The following is a 25,769-nucleotide window of genomic DNA, read 5'->3' as shown; positions in this document are numbered from 1 at the left end:
TCTGAGGTTATTGATATTTCTCCTGGTAATCTTGATTCCAGCTTGTGCTTCATCCAGCCCGGCATTTCAAATGATGTATTCTGCATATGAGTTAAATAAGCAGGGTGACAATATACAGCCTTGATGTACTCCTTTCCCAATTTGCAACCAGTCTGTTGTTCCATGTCCAGTTCTAACCATTGCTTCTGGACCTGCACACAGATTTCTCAGGAGGCAAGTAAGGTGGTCTGGTATTTCCATCTCTTGAAGAATTTTCCACAGTTTGTTGTGATCCACACAGTCAAAGGCTTTGGCATAGTCAATAAAGCAGAATTAGATGTTTTTCTGGAACTCTCTGCTTTTTCTATGATCCAACGGATGTTGGTAATCTGATCTCTGGTTCCTCTGCCTTTTCTAAATCCACCTTGAACATCTGGAAGTTCATGTTTCACATACTGTTGAGCCTGGCTTGGAGAACTTTGAGCATCACTTTGCTATCGTGTGACATGAGTGCAAGTGTGCAGTAGTTGAACATTCTTTGGCATTGCCTTTCTTTGCGATTGGAATGAAAACTGACCTTTTCAGTTCTGTGGCCACTGCTGAGTTTTCCAAATTTGCTGGCATATTGAGTGCAGCACTTTCACAGCATCATCTTTTAGGATTTGGAATAGCTCAACTGGAATTCTATCACCTCCACTAGCTTTGTTCATAGTGATACTTCCTAAGGCCCACTTGACTTCACATTCCAGGATGTCTGGCTCTAGGTGAGTGATCACACCATCGTGGTTATCTGGGTGGTGAAGATCTTTTTTGTATAGTTCTTCTGTGTATTCTTGCCACCTCTTCTTCATATCTTCTGCTTCTGTTAGGTCCATACCATTTCTGTCCTTTATTGTGCCCATCTTTCCATGAAATGTTCCCTTGGTATCTCTAATTTTCTTGAAGAGATCTCTAGTCTTTCCCATTCTATTGTTTCCTCTATTTCTTTGCACTGATAACTGAGGAAGGCTTTCTTATCTCTCCTTGCTATTCTTTGGAACTCTACATTCAAATGGGTATATCTTTTCTTTGCTCCTTTGCCTTTAGCATCTCTTCTTTTCTCAGCTATTTGTAAGGCCTCCTCAAACAACCATTTTGCCTTTTTGCATTTCTTTTTCTTGGGGATGGTCTTGATCACTGCCTCCTATACAATGTCACAAACCTCTGTTCATAGTTCTTCAGACCCTGTCTATCAGATCTAATTCCTTGAATCTATTTGTCACTTCCACTGTATAATTGTAAGTGATTTGATTTAGGACATACCTGAAAGGTCTAGTGGTTTTCCCTACTTTCCTCAATTTAAGTCTGAATTTTGCAATAAGAAGTTCATGGTCTGAGCCACAGTCAACTCCTGGTCTTGTTTTTGTTGACTGTATAGAGCTTCTCCATCTTTGGCTGCAAAGAATATAATCAATCTGATTTCGGTGTTGGCCATCTGGTGATGTCCCTGTGCAGAGTCTTCTCTTGTGTTGTTGGAAGAGGGTGTTTGTTATGACCAGTGTGTTCTCTTGGCAAAACTCTGTTACCCTTTGCCCTGCTTCATTTTGTACTCCAAGACCAAATTTGCTTTTACTCCAGGGATCTCTTGACTTCCTACTTTTTCCAATCCCCTATGATGAAAAAGACATCTTTTTTTGGTGTTAGTTCTAGAGGTCTTGTAGGTCTTCATAGAACCGTTCAACTTCAGCTTCTTCAGCATTACTGGTCAGGGCATAGAGTTGGATTACTGTAATATTGAATAGTTTGCCTTGGAAACGAACAGAGATCATCTCATTTTTGAGATTGCGTCCAGTACTGCATTTTGGACTCTTTTGTTGACTATGATGGCTACCCCATTTTCTTCTAAGGGATTCTTGCCCGCAGTAGTAGATATAATGGTCATCTGAGTTAGATCTTACAAGACAGCAAAGTAGAAGGACATGCGCTCATCTTCTCCTGCGAGAACTCCAAAATTACAACTCGCTGCTGAACAACCATCGACAGGAGAATGTTCAGTTCAGTTCAGTCTCTCAATCGTGTCCGACTCTTTGCGACCCCATGAATTGCAGCACGCCAGGCCTCCCTGTCCATCACCAACTCCCGGAGTTCACTCAGACTCACGTCCATCAAGTCAGTGATGCCATCCAGCCATTCATCCTCTGTCATCCCCTTTTCCTCCTGCCCCCAATCCCTCCCAGCATCAGAGTCTTTTCCAATGAGTCAACTCTTCGTGTGAGGTAGCCAAAGTACTGGAGTTTCAGCTTTAGCATCATTCCTTCCAAAGAACACCCAGGGCTGATCTCCTTTAGAATGGACTGCTTGGATCTCCTTGCAGTCCAAGGGACTCTCAAGAGTCTTCTCCAACACCACAGTTCAAAAGCATCAATTCTTCGGCGCTCAGCTTTCTTCACAGTCCAACTCTCACATCCATACATGACCACAGGAAAAACCATAGCCTTGACTAGACGGAGAATGTTGGATCCCACCAAAAAAAGATATCCCACGACCAAGGGCAAAGGAGAAGCCCCAGCAAGATGGTAGGAGGGGTGAAATGGCATTAAGAATACCTGCCAGAGATGCTCAGAGGCCTCAAACAAAACCTTGTATGCACAAGGAGACCCCACAGAGACTGAGCCAGACCTGCCTTTGAGTGTTTGAGTGTCTCTGAGGAGGTACAGGTCAGCAGTGGCCTGCCACAGGGACAGGGGCTCTGGGTGCCACAGACCTGGGTACAGCATAAGCCCTCTTGGAGGAGGTTGCCATTAACCCCACATTAGAGCTGCCAGAACTTACACAGAACTGGGGAAACAGACTCTAGGGGGGGCACAAACAAACCTTGTGCACACCAGGACCCAGGAGAAAGAAGCAGTGACCCCACCAGAGACTGACCCAAACTTGCCCGTGAGTGTCCAGGAGTCTCTGGGGGAGGTGTGGGGTGGCAGCAGCCTGCTGGGTCAGGGGCACTGAGTGTGGCAGTGTGTGCACGGGACCTTCTGAAGGGGGTCGCCATTATCTTCATTAGCTCCACCATTGTTCGGTCTCAGGTCAACAACAGGGGGGGAACACAGCACCTTCCATCAACAGAAAACTGGATTAAAGATTTACTGAGGATGGCCCCGCCTATCAGAACAAGACCCAGTCTCTCCCACAGTCAGTCTCTCCCATCAGGAAGCTTCCATAAGCCTCTTATCCTTCTCCCTCAGAGGTCAGACAGACTGAAAACCACAATCACAGAAAACTAATCAAACTTATCACATGGACCACAGCCTTGTCTAACTCAATGTAATGATGAGCCATGCCATGTAGGGCCACCCAAGACGGATGGGTCGTGGTGGAGACGTCTAACAAAATGTGGTCCACTGGAGAAGGGAATAGCAAAACCACTTCAGTATTCTTGCCTTGAGAACCCCATGAACAGGATGAAAAGGCAAAAAGATATGACACTGAAAGATGAACTCCCCAGGTCAGTAGGTGCCCAATATGTTACTGGAGAAGAGTAGAGAAATAACTCCAGAAAGAATGAAGAGACAGAGCCAAAGTGAAAACAATGCCCAGTTGTGGGTGTGACTGTGATGGAAGTCAAGTCCGATGCTCCTCTACTCACCATGGCCAAAGTGTCCCTGGGCCCTGGTGGCTTCTCATCACTCAGGCGGGCACCAAGCAGTCCCTTGTTTCTTCTACAAGGATTTTGAGCCCAATATCACCTCCTCTTGTGAAGCCTGCCCTGCCCCATGGGAGGCAGAGGGCACCTGGGGTTCCCCCATCCTGCAGAACCCTTGACCTGAGCAGTTGCCATCTAGAGGCTTCCCTGCTTTCCTCCCAGGAGTGAGGCCCAGGGATGTTCTGTGACTTGTGGCTTACCAGCCTGGTACATACAGTATGCCGGGGAAACACTGTGGCTAGAATTAATTATAAGTGCATAGATGAAGTGATGAGTGTCTGGATCAACACACAAGGGAACCAGCGGATAAACTCAAAGTCCATCCTGAATGAACAGAGGTCCCCACGCCCTCTCTGGCTCCAGGGGAGGTCAGTCTTTGGAACCTCTCCAGAGTCCACCCACCTAGACAGGGAATAAAAGGTCGGCCTTGGCCCTGGGACCCAGACAACAGAGTATCTCATCAGCCCCTCACCACGGGCAGAGTGTGGCTGACTCAGGGCCATATGTTGCCACTGAAATGGCATACATCAGGCACTCAATAAACATTTGCCAAATGAATGAATGGATGGATGCAGACAGAGATGAGGGGATGGAAGGAGGGATGCAGGGATGGATGGATAGGGATGGATGGAGAGGTGGAAGGGGGTGTGGTGGTGGTTTAGTCGCTAAGTCGTGTCCGACACTTGCGATCCCATGGACTGTAGCCCATCAGGCTCCTCTATCCATGGGATTCTCCAGGCAAGAATACTGGAGTGGGTTTGCCATTTCCTTCTCCAGGGGATCTTCCTGACCCAGGAATCGAACCCAGGTCTCCTGCATTGCAGGCAGATGATTTACCAACTGAGCTATGAGGGAAGCCCAGAAGGAGGGATGGATGGATGTAAAGAGGGATGGATGGATGGAGGAACGGATGGGTGGATAGATATGGATGGGTGGATGAAGAGGTAGAGGGATGGATGGATGGAAAGAGGGATGGATAGATGGATGGAGAGATGAAAGGATGGCTGGAAGGATGGATGGAGGGATGGAGGGATGGATGGAGGGAGGGAGGGATAAGGAGTTTCCTTCTGATTCTAAACCCGTAGTAAGGAACACAGGCTCTGAGTAAGAGAGCCTGGGCTTCGATGAGGTTTTGCCACTTCCTGGCCTCAAGACCACATCAATCCACTTAACCTGGGGCTTCCAGAGCATCTGATGTGCCTTCTCTCCAGGGGCCCCAGGAACCTGAGGCCCTGACAACCCGGATAACAGCTGCAACAACCCGGAGCACTGACCGGGTGCCTGACTTACGCCAAAACTTCTCTATACCGTGTCACTCACAGATGATAACCACCCTGACCTTGTTTCAACAGATGAGACTGAAGTACAAAGAGATACAATACAGCAACAGGTCCTGGTTTAGAGAGGGGAAACATGCGCCACCCCCCCAGATTAACTCAGTAAGAAGGGGAAAGGGCAGAGGGACAGGAGCCCAAAACTTGGGTCCAGGCCAGCTCTGCCCCTGCCAGGACATCCACAGCCCATGGTCCTCCTGTCTCCGACTGTGAGCCTGCCATCCACCACTCTAGATCGAGTGACCCCCAACACAGGCAGGGGAAACGGGGAGCTCCAGAGGACGGAGCTCAGCCCAAAGGCCTCAGTTGAATCCTGAGCCCTAGAGACGAGGCAGGGGTGTGCCCAGTGGGCAGGGGCATCAGAGGGCAGCAGCACAGAACAGGAAAAGGTGGGTGTGCTGACACCTAGGCACAGCACCCTGTGCTTTCTCTTGCCTTTTCCCTGTAGAGGAAACTCAGCCTCAGGTCGGGAATGTTAAAGTCAACAGGCAGGTGGCCACGGGCTGTACACACAGGCCCAGGAGCCCTGGTCCATTTCAAGGATGCCTGACCTGACCCTACAGGGCTCCAGGATCTATGCTGGGGTGGAGTTCAAAGCTGAGTGAGGGTGGGGGGTCCCTGCCCTTGAGGGTTCGAGGTAGGGGAGGCGAGGTAAGAAGAAGGATCATTCATGGGGGCAGGGATTGCACTCCAAGGTGGATAGGGCTGGCAGCTCCCACCACCGAGGATCAGCTTCGGGACAGAGGTGATACCAGGCCCAGAACTCCACCTTGACCCGCAGGGACAGGCCCAGACATTGCCATCCATCCTCCCAGTGAGGTTGGGCTGGGCTTAGACCCCAAAGGGGAAATACATGAGCCGAGTGAGCAACTGAGTTCCCAGATTTCAGGATGCCCACAAGAGCTGGGGTAGGAAAAAAGACGGGAATTTCTGGTTTAAAATGCAAGTTCCCAGGCCCCATTCCAAGGATTCTGATTCTGTCCATCTGGGCCCAGTCCAAGGAATCTGCATTTAACCAACTACCCAGGTGACTCAGGCAACGGGTCCGGCAGGGCATCACTGCCTGAGGCTGTATGGAAGGAAAGCCTGGCAGACGTGAGGGCAGTTACCACCTTTGCCCCTTCCCTGCTGCGTGGCCTTTGACCTTCTACTGGTGCCCCACACAGCCAGTAGGTGCAGGGTTTAAAAGCTCAGGCTCCCCACTCAGACGACCTGAGTTTCTGTTCCCCTCGGCACCTCACCACCTGTGTGACCTTCCACAGGCTAAGTAACCTCTCTGGGCCACAGTTCTTTCATGTGCGCAGGGAAGGTAATAATAGCACCTGCTCCCTGGGGTATTGATGGAAAATCCATGTGTACACTCAGCATTCAATGAACCGTGACTCTTGGGCACCAATTCTCCACTTCCCAACAGACTCCCTGTACCTGCCTTCACCCCCAGAGCAGCAAGAGGGATCCTATTAAAATCCTTGTCCCATCAGGTCACACCCCGACTGACAACCTGCAGAGGCCTCCTGGCCGGTCGCCTTCCTTCTCACCCTGGACCACTGGGATGCTGTCCGTGTCTGTGCTCTCAGCCCCATGCACCACCCAGCCCCTGGCTCACCGGCCTGCCCTGCCCAGGAACCCTCCCTGGCTTGGCTCCTTCCATCCAGGCCCCAGTCCAATCGTTAGTACCCATTGTGCGCTGACTTTTTTCGTTTGAAGAAACTATTTACATTTGTTCCAACAGGCACACCTCGTTTTACCAGGCTTCATTTATTGTACTTCGCAGATACGGTGTTTTTTACACATTGAAGGTTTGTGGCACCCCTGCGTCGAGCAAATCTCTCGGTGCCAAGCGAGCACTGGCTCGCTTCACATCTCTGTGTCACATTTTGGTCTTTGAAATATTTCAAAAACAGCAAAAAGAAAAAAAAAAAAATATATATATATATATATATATATGATTCACTGAAGGATCAGGTGATGGTTAACATTTTTTTGGGCAACAAAGTTTTTTTAATTAAGGTGTGTACTTTGAGGATTTTTTTAGACACAGTGCTATTGCACACTTAATAGACTATGTTATAGTGTAAATATAACTTTTATATGCACTGGGAAACAAAAAAATACCTATGATTCGGGCTTCCTTGGTGGCTCAGAATCTGCCTGCCAATGCAGGAGACATGGGTTCGCTCCCTGGGAAGATCCCACAGCTAAGGAGCAACTAAGCCTGTACACACCAACTACTGAGGCTGTGTTCCAGAGCCCAAGATCTGCAACCACTGAAGCCCACGTAGCCTAGAGCCCGTGGTCCACAAGAGAAACCATGGCAATGAGAAGCCCGCGCACTGCAAGTAGAGAAAAGCCAGCACAGCATCAAAGACCCAGTGCAGTCAAAAATCAAATAAATGAATAATTTTTTTAAAATACGCATGACTCGCTTTATTGCAATATTCACTTTATTGCAGTGGTCTAGAACCAAATTTGCAATATCTCCAAGGTATGATTGTACCTACCGAAAGAAACTCTGAAAACTTCTTTAAAAACTAACAACAGTGATTACTGGGACAGGGAACCAGGCAGATAGGAAATCTATTCTGGACTTTGAACCATATAAATGTTTTATATATTCACCCAAAAAAGTCTAAATAAATGGATGGATACTTCTTTTAAAAAAGTCTCCAGTTTTTTCATCGAAAAAAATGAAAAGACAGCTTACTGAGTGAGAGAAGATTTTGCAAATGATATGACAAATAAGGGGCTAATCAGTCAGTCAATTCAGTTGCTCAGTCATGTCCAACTCTTTGCCACCCCAGGGACTGCAGTATGCCAGGCTGCCCTGTTCACCAACTCCTGGAGCTTGCTCAAACTCATGTCCATAGAGTTGGTGATGCCATCCAACCATCTCATTCTCTGTCGTCCCCTTCTCCTCCTGCCTTCAATCTTTCCCAACATCAGGGTCTTCCAATGATATTCAATATATATATATAAGCAGCTCATACAACCCAACATCAAAAGAAAAAAACATAAAAAATGGGCAGAAGAACTGAATAGACATTTCTCCAGGAGGAAATACAGATGGCCAACAGACACATGAAAAGATGCTCAACATTGCTAGTCATCAGGGAAATGCAAACCGAAACTACACTGAGATATCACCCCACACCTATCAGAATGGCTATCATCAAAGAGAACACAAAGAGCAAATACTGGTGAGGATGTGAAAAAGGGGGACCCTCTTACACTCTTGGTGGGAATGTAAATGGGCACAGCCACTGCGGAAAGCAATATGGAGGTTTCCGAAAAAACTAAAAAGAACTACCATATGACCTAGCAATTCCACTCCTGGGTGTACATTGTCCAAAAATGAACATGCTAACTTGAAAAGATACATGTATCCCAATGCTCATAGCACGTTATTTACAATTGCCAAGATACAGAAGCAACCCACGTGTCCATCGACAGATGGATGAAATTGTGGTGTATATACACACACACACATACATAGGTTTCCCAGGTGATGCTAGTGGTAAAGAACCCACCTGCCAATGCAAGAGGCTTAAGAGATATGGGTTCAGTCCCACAGTTGGGAAGATCCCCCGGAGGAGGGCATGGCAACCCACTCCATTATTATTGCATGGAGAATCCCATGGACAGAAGATCCTAGCAGGATACAGTCCATTGGGTCGCACAAAGTTGGACACAATGGAAGCAACTTAGCATGCACACATGAATATATATATACACACACACACACACACACAACACACACACTCAGACATATACCATGCAATACTATGCCGCCATTAAAAAGAATGAAAATTTGCCATTTGCAGCAACATGGATAGACTTGGAAGACATTATGCCAGGTGAAATGTCAGACAGAGAAAGACAAATACTGTAAGATATACAGAGTCTAAAAAATATAACAAACTAGTGAATAAAACAAAAAAGAAGCAAACTCACAGATATAGAGAATGAAATAGTGGTTATCAGTGCAGAGGGGGAAGGAGAGGGGCAATATAAGAATAAGGGAGAAAGGGGTTATTACAGGATTGTATGAAATCATGTATATGAAACTTGAAAACTGTAAAGCACTATAGAATTTAAAGGCACTTGCAGTCAATTTTTTAAAAAGTGTGAACTATTACCTAGAATAAAAGTGGCCTCAAAACTTGAAAAAAAAATTTTTAATAAATAAATTTTAGGAAATTCCCTGGCAGTCCAGAGGTTAGGACTCCAGGTTTCACTGCTAAGGGCCTGGGTTCAATCCCTGGTCAGGGAACTAAGATCCCACAAGCCATGCAGTGCAGCCAAAAATAAATAAAATATATAACTAATTTAAAATTTTTAATTTTCTCTTTGGAGAGGTTCTCCATGACCAACCTTAATAAGCTATCTCCTTTTCATCACTCTCATCCCCTCGTCTGCTTTATTTTTATTCATAATCCTGCCATTGACTACCATCATTTTAAATGTGTATTGGCTGATGATTGTATATCCCTCCCATTGCAATGTCACCCTGTGAACAGGGACCATATCTTGCCCCAGTGTCAGAAATGTGTCATAGATCCCAGAGGGAAAGAGTGAAAATCATCCCAGAGTTGCTCACCTGCCCAGCTGTGTGCATCTCCACACACTATCCAGGGCTGGTTGATGTCACACCCAGGATTGAACCTGGCACACCATCAGTGCTCAATAAATGTTTGCTGAGTGAATAAAGAAATGAATGTCTAAGCGACTTTTAATAAATGAACACATACCTTCCAGAGGGACAAGCAAAACCTTTTAAGAGGAAAACACCTAGATGAGCCACTGGCGTAGAGTTGTTATGCCACACGTGATGGTGATAATAATTATACTAAAGTGTGAATGACTTACCTGAGCCTCTTTCTTTCAGCAGAAAGAAGAGGGCCCTGAGAAGATTGGGAGGAAGCAGTTCCAGAGACACAAAAATCTTCTTTGGAGTTTTTCTCCAATAACTGTATCATTTCCTTTTTCTTTTCAAAAATCGTCTGTTGGTGTGGGCCTCTGCTTGCCTGTTCCCCTCCCTGCTATAGGACATCTAGACAGGAGCCCCCATCAGAGGAGCTACAGCTTCAGATTCGTGATCAGGAAGCCCACAGCCCCCTCAAGGGACCAAAGGGGCCACACCTAGGTGTTGGGACTAGGAGAGCAGGGAGTGACCGTCTCTTACTGGCCATCCACCCCTGGGCTCCTCCAGGCCCTATTCCTGGCTGCCTTGAGAGGCTATAAATGTGCAGTGGAAGGACCCTGACTTCTAGAATCTGGATCCTGTCCTGGCTCTCGACCTTCCAGTACATTCTATGCCTCAGTCACCTTACCCACTATTGGATATGCCTGGTTTTATTTCACCCCCACATCTTTGGGAAACAGTTGTGCTATTGCCCCATTTCACAGCTGGGGAGGTTGAGGCCAGAGACTCGCTTGCTCACACATTATGAGAGTGTCCTAAACCAGGCCATCCACCCAGCTGACCTGTGCTCCCATCCCCTAACACGTTGCCTTAGGCAGGTGCTCTGCCCAGGGATCTTCAGTTTCCCTATCAGGAAAATGAGGGGGACAGAGGCTCCTCTTCAAGTTTATTGTGAACACCGAGTCACTTGAAAAATGACTCACGGAAGCGTTTGACCCAGGAGGGGCTCGTCAAACGTCTCCTTCCCTCCCATGGGAAGCCCTGCATCCGCTCCCATGGACCGCAGCCTTGGAAGAGTGGCTTCTTCCGTTTCCCGTGGGAGTGGGATGAGGGTGTGGGGAGGCACAGATGGAGGATGGGTGGGAGGACCCGCAGGGGCTCGGTGCCCACCAAGCCCGGCTTGGGGAGGGGCTGGGGCTGACAGCCCACGTGCCAGGACCCTGGACCCCCTCTCCACCTGTCCCCACGGGGACGTGGTGCCTGCTGCCATCCGCACTCCAGCAGGGCTGCGAGGATCTGGCAAAGGAAACTAGACAGAGAGGAAAGAGCAGCCCCCTCCCAGCTTTTGTCTCTTCTTTGCAGCACTGATTTTTGGTGGGTTTTTTTTTTTAATCCAGCCACGCTGTGGTCCCATCCGGGGCCCCCTGCCTCCTCCCATCTCCTCACTGGTGGCTGTCACACGATAGACATTTTTAGTGGTGACAGCTGGCCTTGTGGAACTCGGCTCGAGTACGGGAATGGTTTTTTAAAAAACTAGCGAGCCAAACCACCGTCACTTTAAATAGCACTGCCTGGGGAGGAGAGGCGGGGAAACACGTGCAGGCAGGAGCTCCGTGTCCCCACGTCCCCACGTCCCCACGTAGGGCTGGGCTTCCACACGCAGCAGCTTTGATGGAGGGAGGTCCTAGCCGCTAGGACCTCAGAACCCCTGGCTCCCCTCTCTGCATTTGACTAAGGGAGAAACTGAGGTCCAGAGCGGGAGGACGTGACACCCAGGATCACACGCGCTTGTGAGTGGCATGGTGTGTGTGCGCATGCGGGTCCAGTGCCACGCCCTTCACTGTGACAAGGCCCCGCCCCTCGATGCCCCCTGTCCTTTCCAGACCTTGGAGACAGCCCACTACGATGGACTGAGGACCGCTGCTGAGACCAATGTTCCCAGACTGAGCCACCGTGAAAGTCGAGCCCCCCCACCCCCACTCCGCCCCGGAGTCTAGAACAGGCTGGACCTCAGTTAACATCTGTAAAGGAAAGACAGGTCCAGGCTTGGATTCCCAGGGGTCCCGGGGACCCTTCCTCTTTGTAACTGCAGGGATCTGAAGCCTGTGGACTCCCCTTGGCCCCATCCAACACCAAGACCTGTCATGTCTGTCCCCGCCACATTCCCTTCAGTAGCGTGAAACTGACCACCACGGGCCACTGACATCACAAAATGGATGGATGCCACCACTGCTTCACACGCAGATCGAGAGCTCCACAAGCCCAGGAGACCTGGGCTCCGATCCTGGCTCTTCTCCTCCTTGCTGTGGACCCAGCAGTTCATGCCACACTGAGCCTCTATCAGCATCTTTGTGGGTGAGGAGAAGACTATCTGTGGACCTGATGTGAGAATCAATTAGAAAAATACATGTAGCACCCAGAGCCCAGCACCCGCCTCAGTAGGCGGCGGCCGTTCCTAAGCTTACTAAGGCGACACAGTTCCTTGTCCCTTCACCACCCAGGTCACCCCTCTCTGGACATCTGCCCCTTGGCTCTGACACCCGTAAGGGGCAGCTGATGCTCAGCACGGAACAGCACTGAGCCAGGAGAGTAGACGAGGACACTCCCCTTCCTTGTTCCAGAGACCACGTGGCTCCTGGTGTCACCTAAGGCTGATTTCCCCAAGGCTTTCCCAGCCCTGCCCTTTCCTGCCTAGTTCTCTCCATGACACTTCAATGCCCTGTTGGTTGGTTTCAGGAGCATCTCCCCGCCACCTACACAATGGGTCTCCGTGAGGGCAAAGGGTTTGCTGCAACATTCAGAGTCCTACCTGGCACATCCCGGGAATTTAACACGCAACCATGAGGCTCAACTCTGGTAGCTCAGCTGGTAAAGAATCTGCCTGCAATGCAGGAGACCCCGGTTTGATTCCTTGGTTGGGAAGATCCCCTGGAGAAGGGATAGGCTACCCACTCCAGTATTCTTGGGCTTCCCTGGTGGCAAAGAGGGAGACCCGGTGGCTCAGTCAGTAAAGAATCCATATGAAACACGGGAGACCTGGGTTCACTCCCTGGGTTGGGAAGATCCCCCGGAGAAGGGAACAGCTACCCACTCTAGTATTCTTGCCTGGAAAATTCCATAGACAGACAAGCCTGGCAGGCCACAGTCCATGGGGTCACAAAGAGTCAAACACAACTGAGCGATTTTCACTCACTCATGAGGCTCTAACGTGGCCCTGGGGGCACCTCAGCAAACTGACAGCTTCTCCCTGTCTCATCCAGAACAACCTGGGCAGTTGTGGGAGATGTTAAAAATTAGAGAAAGGAAACACGAAGTGGAAGGGAGAGATGAGGGAACAACTCCATAGCAAGAGCGAACCTTTGCATTCTAAGAACCTCAGTTTAAATATAAACCTCTGCTCTCCTCTGCTGACCTGCTGGGTGTCTTTCATTTGATGTGAAAACACCCTGGGAGGTGAATTTTTTTTTACCATCTCTTTACCCGATTTAACAGAGAGGGCCACTGAGGCTCAGAGAGGTGAGTACACTTGCCCAAGGACACACAGTACAAAGTGTGGGACTTAGAATTCTAACCCAGCTCTGACCCTAGTGCCTGAACTCTTGCTATTAGTAACCTATTGATAATCTTCAGCCCTGCCCAAGAGTCATCCTGCAGCAGGGCAAAGAGAAAATCCTCTTCACCATAAGGAAGATTCGGAAATGAAACAGGTTAGGGACTTCCCTGGCGGTCCAGTGGTGAAGACTCCATGCTTTCACTGCAAGGGGCACAGGTTTGATCCCTGGTCAGGGAACTAAGATCCCACATGCCATCGAGTGTGGCCAAAATTCTTTTTTAATTAAAAAAGTAAACAGGCTGTTATGTAAAGCAGGGAGCTCTCCATCACCAGAAGTATTCGAGCAGAGGCTTAGCAACCCCCAGAGATGGACAGGATGCCGGGGTCCCGGCACTGACTGAGAGTGGGTGTCAACTAGAGGGACTTTAGGATCTCAATGCTGACTTTTTGATTCTGTGATCTATACCACAAGCTGTGAACCGTGGGTCTATGCTTCCATAACCAACACAGTTACTCTGTGTTTCAAGGCTCAGAAAAGAAAAAATAACCCAAAGGGTTAAAAAAACGTGCTAGCATATCATGTCACACACTGAGAAACACACTTATTTTTACACAAGAAAAATTTTCGTTAATAATAGTATCTAATATTTCATGGAGTTACTACATGCCAGACTATAATAAGTATTTTACTATATCAAGTTATTTAAATATATTATCCCATTTAATCCACACTGCAATCCTGTGTAGTGTATCCTATGATCATACGTGTGGATTAGTCAGCTTTCTGCTTCAATCCTGCTGTGTAAAAAACTGCCCCACCAATCCAGAGGCTTGCCACAATTTCTCTTCCTCTCTCATAGGCCTGCAGGTCAACCCGGGTGATACCGCTTCATTCGGTGGGTCAGCTTGATTTAGCTCCAGTCCACGGTCGGATTCAGGTCAGCTCCATGAGTGTCTCCTTCTAGAGCCATCAGCTATGCGAGACATTTTGCCTATAGCGCATGGCGGAAGATCAGGCAGCCAAGCCCCAAACTCAACCATTTATCAAGCTTGTGCTTTGGTCACATCCACTAATGTCAAACTGGCCAAGGCAAGTCACATGGCCTAGCCCACACTTCAGTGGGCTGGGGATTATCCTCTCGCAACTTCAGTGGGAGGTGTACCACAAACTCACATGGCAAAGAGCATGGATATATCATCCTGTTACAGGAGGGAATGAAAATTTGAGAATAATATCCAATCTACCCCCAGGAGGTGTCACTGGTGAGAACCCAGCCTCACCTAACGACACAAGTGGCCCGAGGTCACGTGGCTGGTAACTGGAATTCCAGCCCAGATTCTGACCTAGGTTGTCTGACGTCGAAGCTCTCTGTTCCCGCAGGCTGTAGGGCAAGTACCTGATACATTCTAGGCGCTCCATAAAGCATCAGTTCATTGTTAAGGTGTGCGCTTCAAACGGATGCAGTTTATTGCCTGTCAATGAAACTGTTAGACGATCTTTAAAAAGAAAATTTAAAGCACAAAAGAGAAATGATCAGTCCATGCCTTCATTAGCTGCTAGTACCTGGTGCAAGACTTGGTTTTGAAGCATGTCAGCAGAGGATTAGAGCTCAGCTTCCACAGTGAGAACCAAGAAGTCTCTGTGATGTCCATAAGGGGCTGTTCACAGGGGAGGTCAGGCCTCCACGGTGAGGCTGCTCTGGAGAAGAGGCCAAAGGAGGTCTCATTCTTCAGAACCAAAGCTTGAGAGTGAGCGACTACAGTCAGCCTGGACATCGAGGAGGAGGAGAGGTGGGTGCACTGCTTGCTTGGGTCTGCCCCAAACATCCCTCGCACTGAACCGAAGAGAGTGATGCCCTGCACTCAGCCAGTGAGCTGGGGCGGTCTGCGAGATGCAGGGGACAGGGCCAAGGCTGTGGCCCAAGGTCAATCCAACACTACATCTGCCCTTGCACCTCCTGGGCTGCAGAAGGGTGACCACAGTGAGGGTGTAGCCCTTGCCCAGAAAGGGCCCTTTGCCTTGCAACCCAGAATTTGGGTCACACGTTGCCTCTGAGCCCCAGATTCCTCCTTAGTTAAAAATAAGAGGGCAGGAGAGGAGGTGGTAAAAGATGATAAATAAAGGGAAAGGTTGGACCATCTGTTCTACCTGTCCTAGCAAACTGTATCACCTGGTGCCCAAACACAGAGGAGGAACATCCCAGCTAATTGGTGAAGCCAGGAGAGTGCCGGGCTAGCTGCACTGGGCGGCCCCCATGACTTAATAGGTCTGGGCCATGATGGGCTGCAAACCTCCCCAAACCAGAAACCAGAGGGTACCATGATGGGCTGCAAACCTCCCCAAACCAGAAACCAGAGGGTACCGTGCCTGGTGGGGAAACACGCCACCACTGTGAAGTCATCTTGCTAAAAACAGCGAACTCAAATCTGGAAGAGCCTCAGACCCAAATACCAATTTACAGAAAATACAGAGAGCAGAGAAACAGGTTAGAAACTGCCACGGAGACGTAATCGGCAAGATCCAGATCAAGGGGAACTCTTCATGACAAATATATCGCAAGGAAAACAAGACTCAGAGAGCCTATTTAAGAACAGATTAAAAACACTTGTCAATTTCAGTGTGTGGTGCTTATTTAGATGCTGATTCAAATGAAAATAACCACATATGAGTGCATGTTGTATATATTTTCACATATTAAATACATAAATATAAGTATATGTTAAATACCTAATATAAGAATACCCTAAATATTATATTAAATAGATAAGTGTTTATATATTTAATATAAATTGAGACCATTGGAAATGTAATGACACCGTGTGTTTTATGTGTATAATTAGATATGAAATATATTTACACTTAGAAATGTGATTATTCGATTTGAGGTTTTTAGGTGTTAGAGTGATAGGTTACAATTTTTTCTTTTTTAATTAATTTTTATTGGAGTATAGTTGCTTTACATGTTGTATTATTTTCTACTGTACAGCAAATTGAACCAGCTATACATATCTATATATATATATCAGTTCAGTTCAGTTCAGTCGCTCAGTCGTGTCCGACTCTTTGTGACCCCATGAGTCACAGCACACCAGGCCTCCCTGTCCATCACCAACTCCCAGAGTTCACACAGACTCATGTCCATCGAGTCAGTGGTGCCATCCAGCCATCTCATCCTCTGTCGTCCCCTTCTCCTCCTGCCCCCAATCCCTCCCAGCATCAGAGTCTTTTCCAATGAGTCAACTCTTCACATGAGGTGGCCAAAGTACTGGAGCTTCAGCTTTAGCATCATTCCTTCCAAAGAAATCCCAGGGCTGATCTCCTTCAGAATGGACTGCTTGGATCTCCTTGCAGTCCAAGGGACTCTCAGGAGTCTTCTCCAACACCACAGTTCAAAAGCATCAATTCTTTGGTGCTCAGCCTTCTTCACAGTCCAACTTTCACATCCATACATGACCACAGCATTTTTGGATTTCCTTCCCATTGGTCACCACAGAGCACTGAGTAGAGTTCCCTGAGCTATACAGTAGGTTCTCATTAGTATCATTTGTAATCTATTTCCACTCCAGTATTCTTGCCTGAAGAATCCCAGGGACAGAGGAGCCTGGCAGGCTGCAGTTCATGGGATATAAGAGTTGGACATGACTTGGTGCTTTTTATTTTCTTTCTGTCTCTATTTCTGTTTTGCAAATAAGATTACCTATACCATCTTTCTAGATTTTATGTGTGTGTGCTCAGTTGCTCAGTTGTGTCCGATTCTCTGCAACCCCATGGACTGTAACCCACCAGACTCCTGCATCCATGGGATTCTCCAGGCAAGAATACTGGAGTGGGTTACCATTTCCTACCCCAGGGGATCTTCCTGACCCAGGGATTGAGCCTGAGTCTCCTGCATTGGCAAGCAAATTCTTTACCACTGAGCCACCTGGGAAGCCCTCAGATTCTACATATATGCATTAATATAGAATACTTATTCTTCTCTTTCTGACTTACTACACTCTGTATGGCAGTCTCTAGGTCCATCCACTTGGAAAGGGCTTTATTTTCCAGAGCTGCATTCTGAAGTATTTCCAGATGAAACAATATGATGTATGGGGTTTGCTTCAAGGTAAATAGAGAGGAAAAGCAAGTGGGGACAAGAGGTGAAATGACACTGATCATGAGCCGGGTGATGGACACACGAGCTCACTGCACCATCCTCTCCATTTTTGGTAAATACTTTATATTTTCCATCCTGATAAATTAAAGCTAAATAATCCCCATAAGAAAAAAAAATTTAGAAAGCTTCTTTTTCCATTTTTTATTGGAAACACAAAGAAACATAAAATTTACTGCCTTAGCCATTTTTAAGTGTGCCATTCTGTAACATTAAGCACATTCACACTGTTATGCAACCATCACCACCATCCATCACCAGAATCCTTCTCATCTTGCAAAACTGGAACTCTGTCCCCGTCAAACAATTCCCCATTTCTCCCTCCCTACAGCCCCTGGACAGTTCAGTTCAGTCGCGCAATCGTGTCTGACTCTTCGCCATCCCATGGACTGCAGCACGCCAGGCCTCCCTGTCCATCACCTACTCCCAGAGCTTGCTCAAACTCATGTCCATCGAGTTGGTGATGCCATCCAACCATCTCATCCTCTGCCGTCCCCTTCTCCTCCTGCCTTCAATCTTTTCCTAGCATCAGGGTCTTTTCAAATGAGTCAGTTCCTCACATCAGGTGGCCAAAGTATTGGAGTTTCAGCTCTCACAGTTCCAACTCTCACATTCAAACATGACTACTGGAAAAACCATAGCCTTGACTAGACAGACTTTGTTGGCAAAGTAATGTTTCTGCTTTTTAATATGCTGTCTAGGTTGGTCATAACTTTCCTTCCAAAGAGTAAGCGTCTTTTAATTTCATGGCTGCAATCACCATCTGCAGTGATTTTGGAGCCCCCCAAAATAAAGTCAACCACTGTTTCCACTGCTTCCCCATCTATTTGCATGAAGTGATGGGACCAGATGCCATGATCTTAGTTTTCTGAATGTTGAGCTTTAAGCCAACTTTTTCACTCTCCTCTTTCACTTTCATCAAGAGGCTCTTTAGTCCTTCTTCACTTTCTGCCATAAGGGTGGTGTCATCTGCATATCTGAGGTTATTGATATTTCTCCCAACAATCTTGATTCCAGCTTGTGCTTCATCCAGCCCAGAATTTCTCATGATGTACTCTGCATATAAGTTAAATAAGCAGGGTGACAATATACAGCCTTGACATACTCCCTTTCCTGTTTGGAACCAGTCTGTTGTTCACTAGCTTTCTAAGGGCCACTTGACTTCACATTCCAGGATGTCTGGCTCTAGGTGAGTGATCACACCATCATGGTTTTATCTGGGTCATGAAAATCTTTTTTTGTAAAGCTCTTCTGTGTATTCTGGCCACCTCTTCTTCATATCTTCTGCTTCTGTTAGGTCCATACCATTTATGTCCTTATATTGTGCCCATCTTTGCATGATGTCGGAGAAGGCAATGGCACCCCACTCCAGTACTCTTGCTTGGAAAATCCCATGGACGGAGGAGCCTGGTAGGCTGCAGTCCATGGGGTCGCTAAGAGTCGGACACAACTGAGCGACTTCACTTTCACTTTTCACTTTCATGCATTGGAGAAGGAAATGGCAACCCACTCCAGTGTTCTTGCCTGGAGAATCCCAGGGACGGGGGAGCCTGGTGGGCTGCTGTCTATGGGGTCGCACAGAGTAGGACACGACTGAAGTGACTTAGCATAGCATTGCATGATGTCCCCTTGGTATCTCTAATTTTCTTGAAGAGATCACTAGTCTGTCCCATTCTATTGTTTTCCTCTATTTCTTTGCATTGATCGCTGAGGAAAACTTTCTCATCTCTCCTTGCTATTCTTTAGAACTCTGCATTCAGATGGATTTATCTTTCCTTTTCTCCTTTGCTTTATCTTCTCTTCTTTTCTCATCTATATGTAAGACCTCCTCAGACAACCATTTTGCCTTTTTGCATTTCTTTTTTGGGGGGACTGTCTTGATCACTGCCTCCTGTACAATGTCACAAATCTTTGTCCATAGTGCTTCAGACACTGTCTATCAGATCTAATCCCTTGAATCTATTTGTCACTTCCACTGTATAATCGTAAGGGCTTTTATTTAGGTCATACCTGAATGGTCTAAGATCACGGCATCCAGTCCCATCACTTCATGGGAAATAGATGGGGAAACAGTGGAAACAGTGTCAGACTTTATTTTTGGGGCTCCAAAATCACTGCAGATGGTGACTGCAGCCATGAAATTAAAAGACGCTTACTCTTTGGAAGGAAAGTTATGACCAACCTAGATAGCATATTCAAAAGCAGAGACATTACTTTGCCAACAAAGGTCCGTCTAGTCAAGGCTATGGTATTTCCAGTGGTCATGTATGGATGTGAGAGTTGGACTGTGAAGAAAGCTGAGCACCGAAGAATTGATGCTTTTGAACTGTGGTGTTGGAGAAGACTCCTGAGTCCCTTGGACTGCAAGGAGATCCAACCATTCCATCCTAAAGGAGATCAGTCCTGGGTGTTCATTTGAAGGACTGATGTTGAAGCTGAAACTCCAATACCTTTGCTACCTCATGTGAAGAGTTGACTCATTGGAAAAAACCCGATGCTGGGAGGGATTTAGGGCAGGAGGAGAAGGGGACGACAGAGGATGAGACGGCTGGATGGCATCACCGACTTGATGGACATGAGTTTGGGTAAATTCCGGGAGTTGGTGATGGACAGGGAGGCCTGGGATGCTGCGATTCATGGGGTCGCAAAGAGTCGGACATGACTGAGCGACTAAACTGAACTGAACTGAATGGTCTAGTGGTTTCCCCTACTTTCTTCAATTTAAGTCTGAACTTGGCAATAAGGAGATCATGATTTGAGCCACAGTCAGTTCCCAGTCTTCTTTAGCTGACTATATAGAGCTTCTCCATCTTCAGTTACTAAGAATATAATCAATCTGGTTTCAGTATTGACCATCTGTTGATGCCCATGTGTAGAGTCATCTCTTGTATTGTTGGAAGAGGGTGTTTGCTGTGACCAGTGCGTTCTCTTGGCAAAACTCTGTTAGCCTTTGCCCTGCTTCATTTTGTACTCCAAGGCCAAACTTGCCTGTTACTCCTCATATCTCTTGACTTCCTACTTTTGCATTCCAGTCCCCTATGATGAAAAGGGCATCTTTTGTCTTTGCTGTTAGTTCTAGAAGGCCCTGGACACCACACATAGCCCCTGGACACCACCATTCTATTTTCTGTCTCTATGAATTTGACACCTTTGGTATCTCATAGGAGTGGAATCATACAGCATTTGTCCATTTGTAACTGACTTATTTCACATAGCAGAGGAGCCTAGCGGGCTACCGTCCATGGGATCGCAAAGAGTCAGACACAACTTAGTGAGGCAATAACATGAAGCAAGCTTGCTTCATGTTGCAGCATGAGTCAGGATTTCCTTCCTCCTTAAACTAATATTCCATTGCACGTATAGACCACATTGTGTTTATCCATTCATCCGTCAGTGGTCACCTGGGTGGCTTCCACAATCTGACTATTGTGAATAATGCTGTGATGAACATGGCTGTATAAATATCCTTTTAAGTTTCTCTAAGAAGATAATTCGGAGAAGGCAATGGCACCCCACTCCAGTACTCTTGCTTGGAAAATCCCATGGGCGGAGGAGCCTGGTGGGCTGCAGTCCATGGGGTCGCTAAGAGTCAGACATGATTGAGCGACTTCCCTTTCACTTTTCACTTTCATGCATTGGAGAAGGAAATGGCAACCCACTCCAGTGTTCTTGCCTGGAGAATCCCAGGGACGGGGGAGCCTGGTGGGCTGCCGTCTATGGGGTCTCACAGAGTCGGACAAGACTGAAGCGACTTAGCAGCAGCAGCAGCAGCAAGAAGATAATTAAGGCAGCCATTCTTTCCACATCAGAAGTGGGAACTCATGGCCTGACATTCCTGCAACATTCAAAATAAGACACATTAGGGGATTTCTGTGGAGGTCCAGTGGTTAAAACTCCATGCTTCCAGTGCAAGGGACACCAGTTCAATCCCTAATCAGAGAACTAAGAATCTGTCTGCCATGTGGTATGATCAAAAATTTTTAAATAAATAAATGAAAATTGCTGGGCACCTGCTAAATGTTAGGCACCATGTTAGAGCCTATGGATCCCCCAGTGAGCAAGACAGATACACATTTGGCTGAGTGGAGCTGCCTGTCCCATAGGGCCTGTCAGGGCAAGGGGCCTCAAGGGCATGGGGACAGGGCATTGCAGGTCAGGCCTGTGCTTTAGGGAGCTCTGGCAGGGTGTCAGGCTGAAAGGAAACAAGTTTACCAGCCAAGCAAAGGGCAACAGCAGAGCCATTCCGCAGACCCCCATCAATGTCATTGTCCTGCCCCATCCAGGATGTGACCCCTCACCCCTTCCCTCTGTCCCTCCCTCCTAACACTGGACTCAGGCAGCCCTGCCTGTCAGGCCGGCCAGCCCAGCAAGACTCAAGGGGTCACCTCTGCTTTTAAAGTGAAAGTGTTAGTCGCTCAGTTGTGCCCAACTCTGCGACCCCATGGACTGTAGCCCTCCAGGCTCCTCTGTCCATGGGATTCTCCAGGTAAGAATAGTGGAGTGGGTAGCCATTCGCTTCTCCAGGGGATCTTCCGGACTCAGGGATGGAATCCGGGTCACCCACATTAGGTGGCTTCTTTGCCACCTGAGCCCCCAGGGAAGCCCTTACAGGAGAGGGCTTGCCCTACCGACAAGCTTTTGGAGAGAAGTGGAATGCCTTTCTCTCCTCTTTCCTAATCAGTGTCCAGGAAAGGAGGGTGGTTCTTCAAGTCATGATGGCTTCTTTTCAGAACCTAAGGAAGCTGGGCGCATGCATTCTCTCTGCTCACTGTGAGCCCACATGTGCCAAGGCTTGAGGGACCATCAGGGAGATGGAGGTGGGCACACCCCAATTTCTGTTCTCAAGGGGTTCTCAGTCTAATTGGAGAGCCAGACACACACCCAATGGCAAGGCATCCCGGAAAGTGCTGTGATGGGAGAAGTACAGGCACAAAGAGGCCCCCAGCCCACTGCAAGGGGACACCTGGGCCAGAAGGCACGCCGGGGCTGACTCTGGAGCGTGGGGAAGCAGTGTGCCTCTTGGGGCTCAGGGGAGGGTGGCCGTGGCTCAGGGTGAAGCGGGGCTCCAGGAAAGAGGCTGAGCAGTGGGCAGGGCCAGGGAACGGAGGGCCTGCAGGCGAAAGGTCTGGATTTTACCCAAAGGCATTAGGGAGCCATCGAAGACTGTTCAGTAAGAGAGGAGAGCTGAGCACGTATGCCCTCAAAAGTTCCATCACTCCGGCTGCTGTGGCCAAGATGGGAAGTAGGAGGGGGCAGGGTGGAAGATGGCAGATGGGTTGGAGGGTTCCACAGCATCACAGAGGGTCTCCAGTGCCTTCTTGGGAACCTGCCTACAGGGCAAACCCCCTCCCCGCCACCCTCAGCACTGGAAAACTCCAGAAATGACTAGGGCCACTTCTTTGGCCTCCACCCCAGTCCCCTGCCAAGGCATGCAGGAAGACATGGCTAAAAACACAGAGCTGCAAAGAGTCCACATGGGCCTGAATGGGTAGGAACTTGGGATGAGATCAGAGAGGCTCACTGGCACACCTGGCATTTGCAAAGCCTTGAGGTCATCGCTTATCTGGGCTTCGGTTTCCTCGCCTATAAAATGGAGATAATGCATATGCTTCCCCTTCAGGGAGGCAGAGACAATCATGAGAAAATAAAATCCAGTGCTACCACAGTGCTTGCTCAACAAGGGTTAGTTACTGATCATCAGTAACAGTATCACTATGACACATGTCCCAGCAGTTCAAACTCTCAACCCCTCCACCGCAAGCAGCTTGGTTCAAGTGTTCCTGGTCTTTGCTACCTGCTTTTTTGTGACTTTTTCTGCTCTGAACAGTCCCCTCCCTGATTCTCAAGCCAGTGAAATCCTGCCTATGCCTCAAAGCCTAGCCCAAAGGTCACCTCCTCTGCAAAGCCTGCCCAGATTCCCCCTCCCCTCAACACAGAGACTCTCACACCCACAGCCTTCAGGGCTCACCCCTGGTGCCAGTTCCCAGTTTCCCATGAGGTAAGAAGCTTGTATCGCCTTGTCACCTTCCCCTTTGGTCTGTGAGGGCTGAGATTCCAGCATAAGGGCTGGCATGGAGCCGAAGTTCAGTAAATGTGGGATGGCTGTGTGGACAGATGGACAGAAGAATGGGTGAAATGAGCTTTCTGCATCAGTCAGAACCAGTTGCAAGTACAAAAACCCAACTCAAACTACTGTAAACCGGAAGGCAGAGACTGCTCCAGGCAAAGCTGGATCCAGCTGTTCAAACAATGGCCTCTCTTTCTTTTTCTCTGTCTCTCTTCGTCTCTCAGCACTGTTCTCTATTATGTTGGCTTCATTTTTTCCCAGGCTGTCCACTGATGGTTGACCATATATCTTATACCCCACCAACCTTGACCACCAGCAGAAAAGAGTTTCACATTCCCCTTTATCTGAGCCCACGTCTCAGGATTATGTCTCGTTGGCCTGCCTTGGGTCACATGATGACACCCACCAAGCACTCCTGGCCAGGCCAGGACCACAGGCTCATCCCCAACAGGGGATGAGGAAACCACTTGAACCAGGAAACTGAGAGTGAGGCTGGGGTGCTGGGCAGGCAAAAACAGTAGCCACATCACATGTTCGCAGCCCCATCCCCAGTAGTGGATCTGCAGGCCAGGTCTAGCTCTGACCAAAGTGGAAAGAGTAGACAAGAGGGCCCTCCTAGAGAACTAGCCCCAAAGAGGAAACGGATGGGTAAACATATCACTAGGAGCCTCGTTGTCCGGCCATAGGAGCCAAGCAGATGGCCTGAAGGAGGTGACCAGGGAGGAAGCCTCCTGGGTGGTCAGGAGGGCCATCCCCAGGAGAAGCTGAGAAGGGTCATCACACCCACCTTGGCCAGGCATCCCAGATCCTCCTCCCACGGACTCATCTGCCACCACCACCCCCACCAGGCCACACCCAGATGGGGTATGACGGGGCCCACGGGTCTCCAGCTCCCCCTGGCTCTGATCCGGAGGGTGGTTTCCCCCAACGCACGAGAGAAGGGCACCGCACCCCACAGTGTGCGCTCAAGGCAATAAGAACTGGAGTCATTTAGATGGCAATCAATTCAAAAGCTGTCACCTCCTCTTCCGTTCTCCTAGGAACCATGACAATAATAATAACAATATGCACACCACACCCCGTGCAACCCCAGCAAGTGGCTGCACGCCACGTTATCACCATTTTCAGACAAGGACTCGAGGGCCACAGAAGGACATCCCCTGCCCAGTGTCCCACAGTAAGCGCCAAGCTGGGACTGGAGCCTGGGTCTGGGTGACCCCGGAGCTGTGTTTTCAATGCTTCGCTGCTGCCTTTCACTCCAGCCCACTGTCTCCATACTCAGATGCCCATCACCACTGCCTGGAGAGCTGTGTATAAAGCCTTATCCCTGGACCCTTCTTCGGATCCTCTGCACCAGGGTCTCAGGACAGAAGGAGCCCAGGAATCTGCATTTCGCCAGTCTCCGGGTAGACTCTGATACAGCCAGACTAGCAGGACCCTGGGAAAACCATTCGGTTTCCAGTATATCCCCGTCAAAAGGGTGAGGAGCCAGGTAGAGACAGTCCCCAAGGGCCCCACTGGGGAAGGGACCTCAGTGACAAACACCCACCTTGGTCTTCCTTCCCCCTTCTTGTGGCCCCACATATTCTAATTTTTTAGCTTAAATGTTCAGAGTCCCCGCCCCTGTTCAAGCACAAATGTGTAGTTTCCACCAGAATTTCAGGAGTTATGGGGGAAGGTCTCAGGCCAACACTTTCTGTGTGTTCCAATCTTCTCATGAAAAAAAGGCCCTCGACCCTGAAGATAGATTTTTTTCCCTTCCATCTGAATTGCATTTGTGAAGGGGTCATTGATTCGCTTCCCCATTTTTTATTAATCAAAGACAAACCATAGCCAGCCAGGCCTCTGATCTGGGGGATGTGGCCACTCTGAGATGACCCCATCCTCACCCGGACCACAGACACCCAACGTTTCTGAGGGGATCCCGGGAGCTTCGTTCCTACTGGACTTTCTCGAGAATCCAGAACACTCCTCAGAAGTCCAGAAGCCCGAGGTGCCAGTTAAGGGGCCTGGGTTCCAGGCAGAGGGCACAGAAAGTAGGCTGAGAACAATCTGCCAAGATTACCTTGGAAGCAAAACACCCAGGTGCTGTGAGCAGTAAGGCAGGGCTTCCTGCCAGTCCCAGTAGATGTGACCAGAGCCCAGGAGCGCATCCCCAGGGTCTCTTGGCCACAGGGCCAGAGCAGAGCAAACCAGAGCAGTGACCCACTCAAGGCTCATTTTCAACAGCGGAGCTCCAAACACACACACCCCCACCCCACCCCCATGCAACTCGCTGGGCCTGCAGACCCCCAACATCTGGCCTGAATCCTTCCTGCTTCTGCCACATCTGGGATGGAAGCGAGAGTGTGAAAATGACCT

Source organism: Bubalus kerabau, chromosome 11 (assembly GCF_029407905.1).
Source record: "Bubalus kerabau isolate K-KA32 ecotype Philippines breed swamp buffalo chromosome 11, PCC_UOA_SB_1v2, whole genome shotgun sequence".
NCBI lineage: Eukaryota > Metazoa > Chordata > Mammalia > Artiodactyla > Bovidae > Bubalus > Bubalus kerabau.
The sequence above is the reverse complement of the archived record's forward strand: the minus strand, read 5'-3'. Positions refer to the sequence as shown.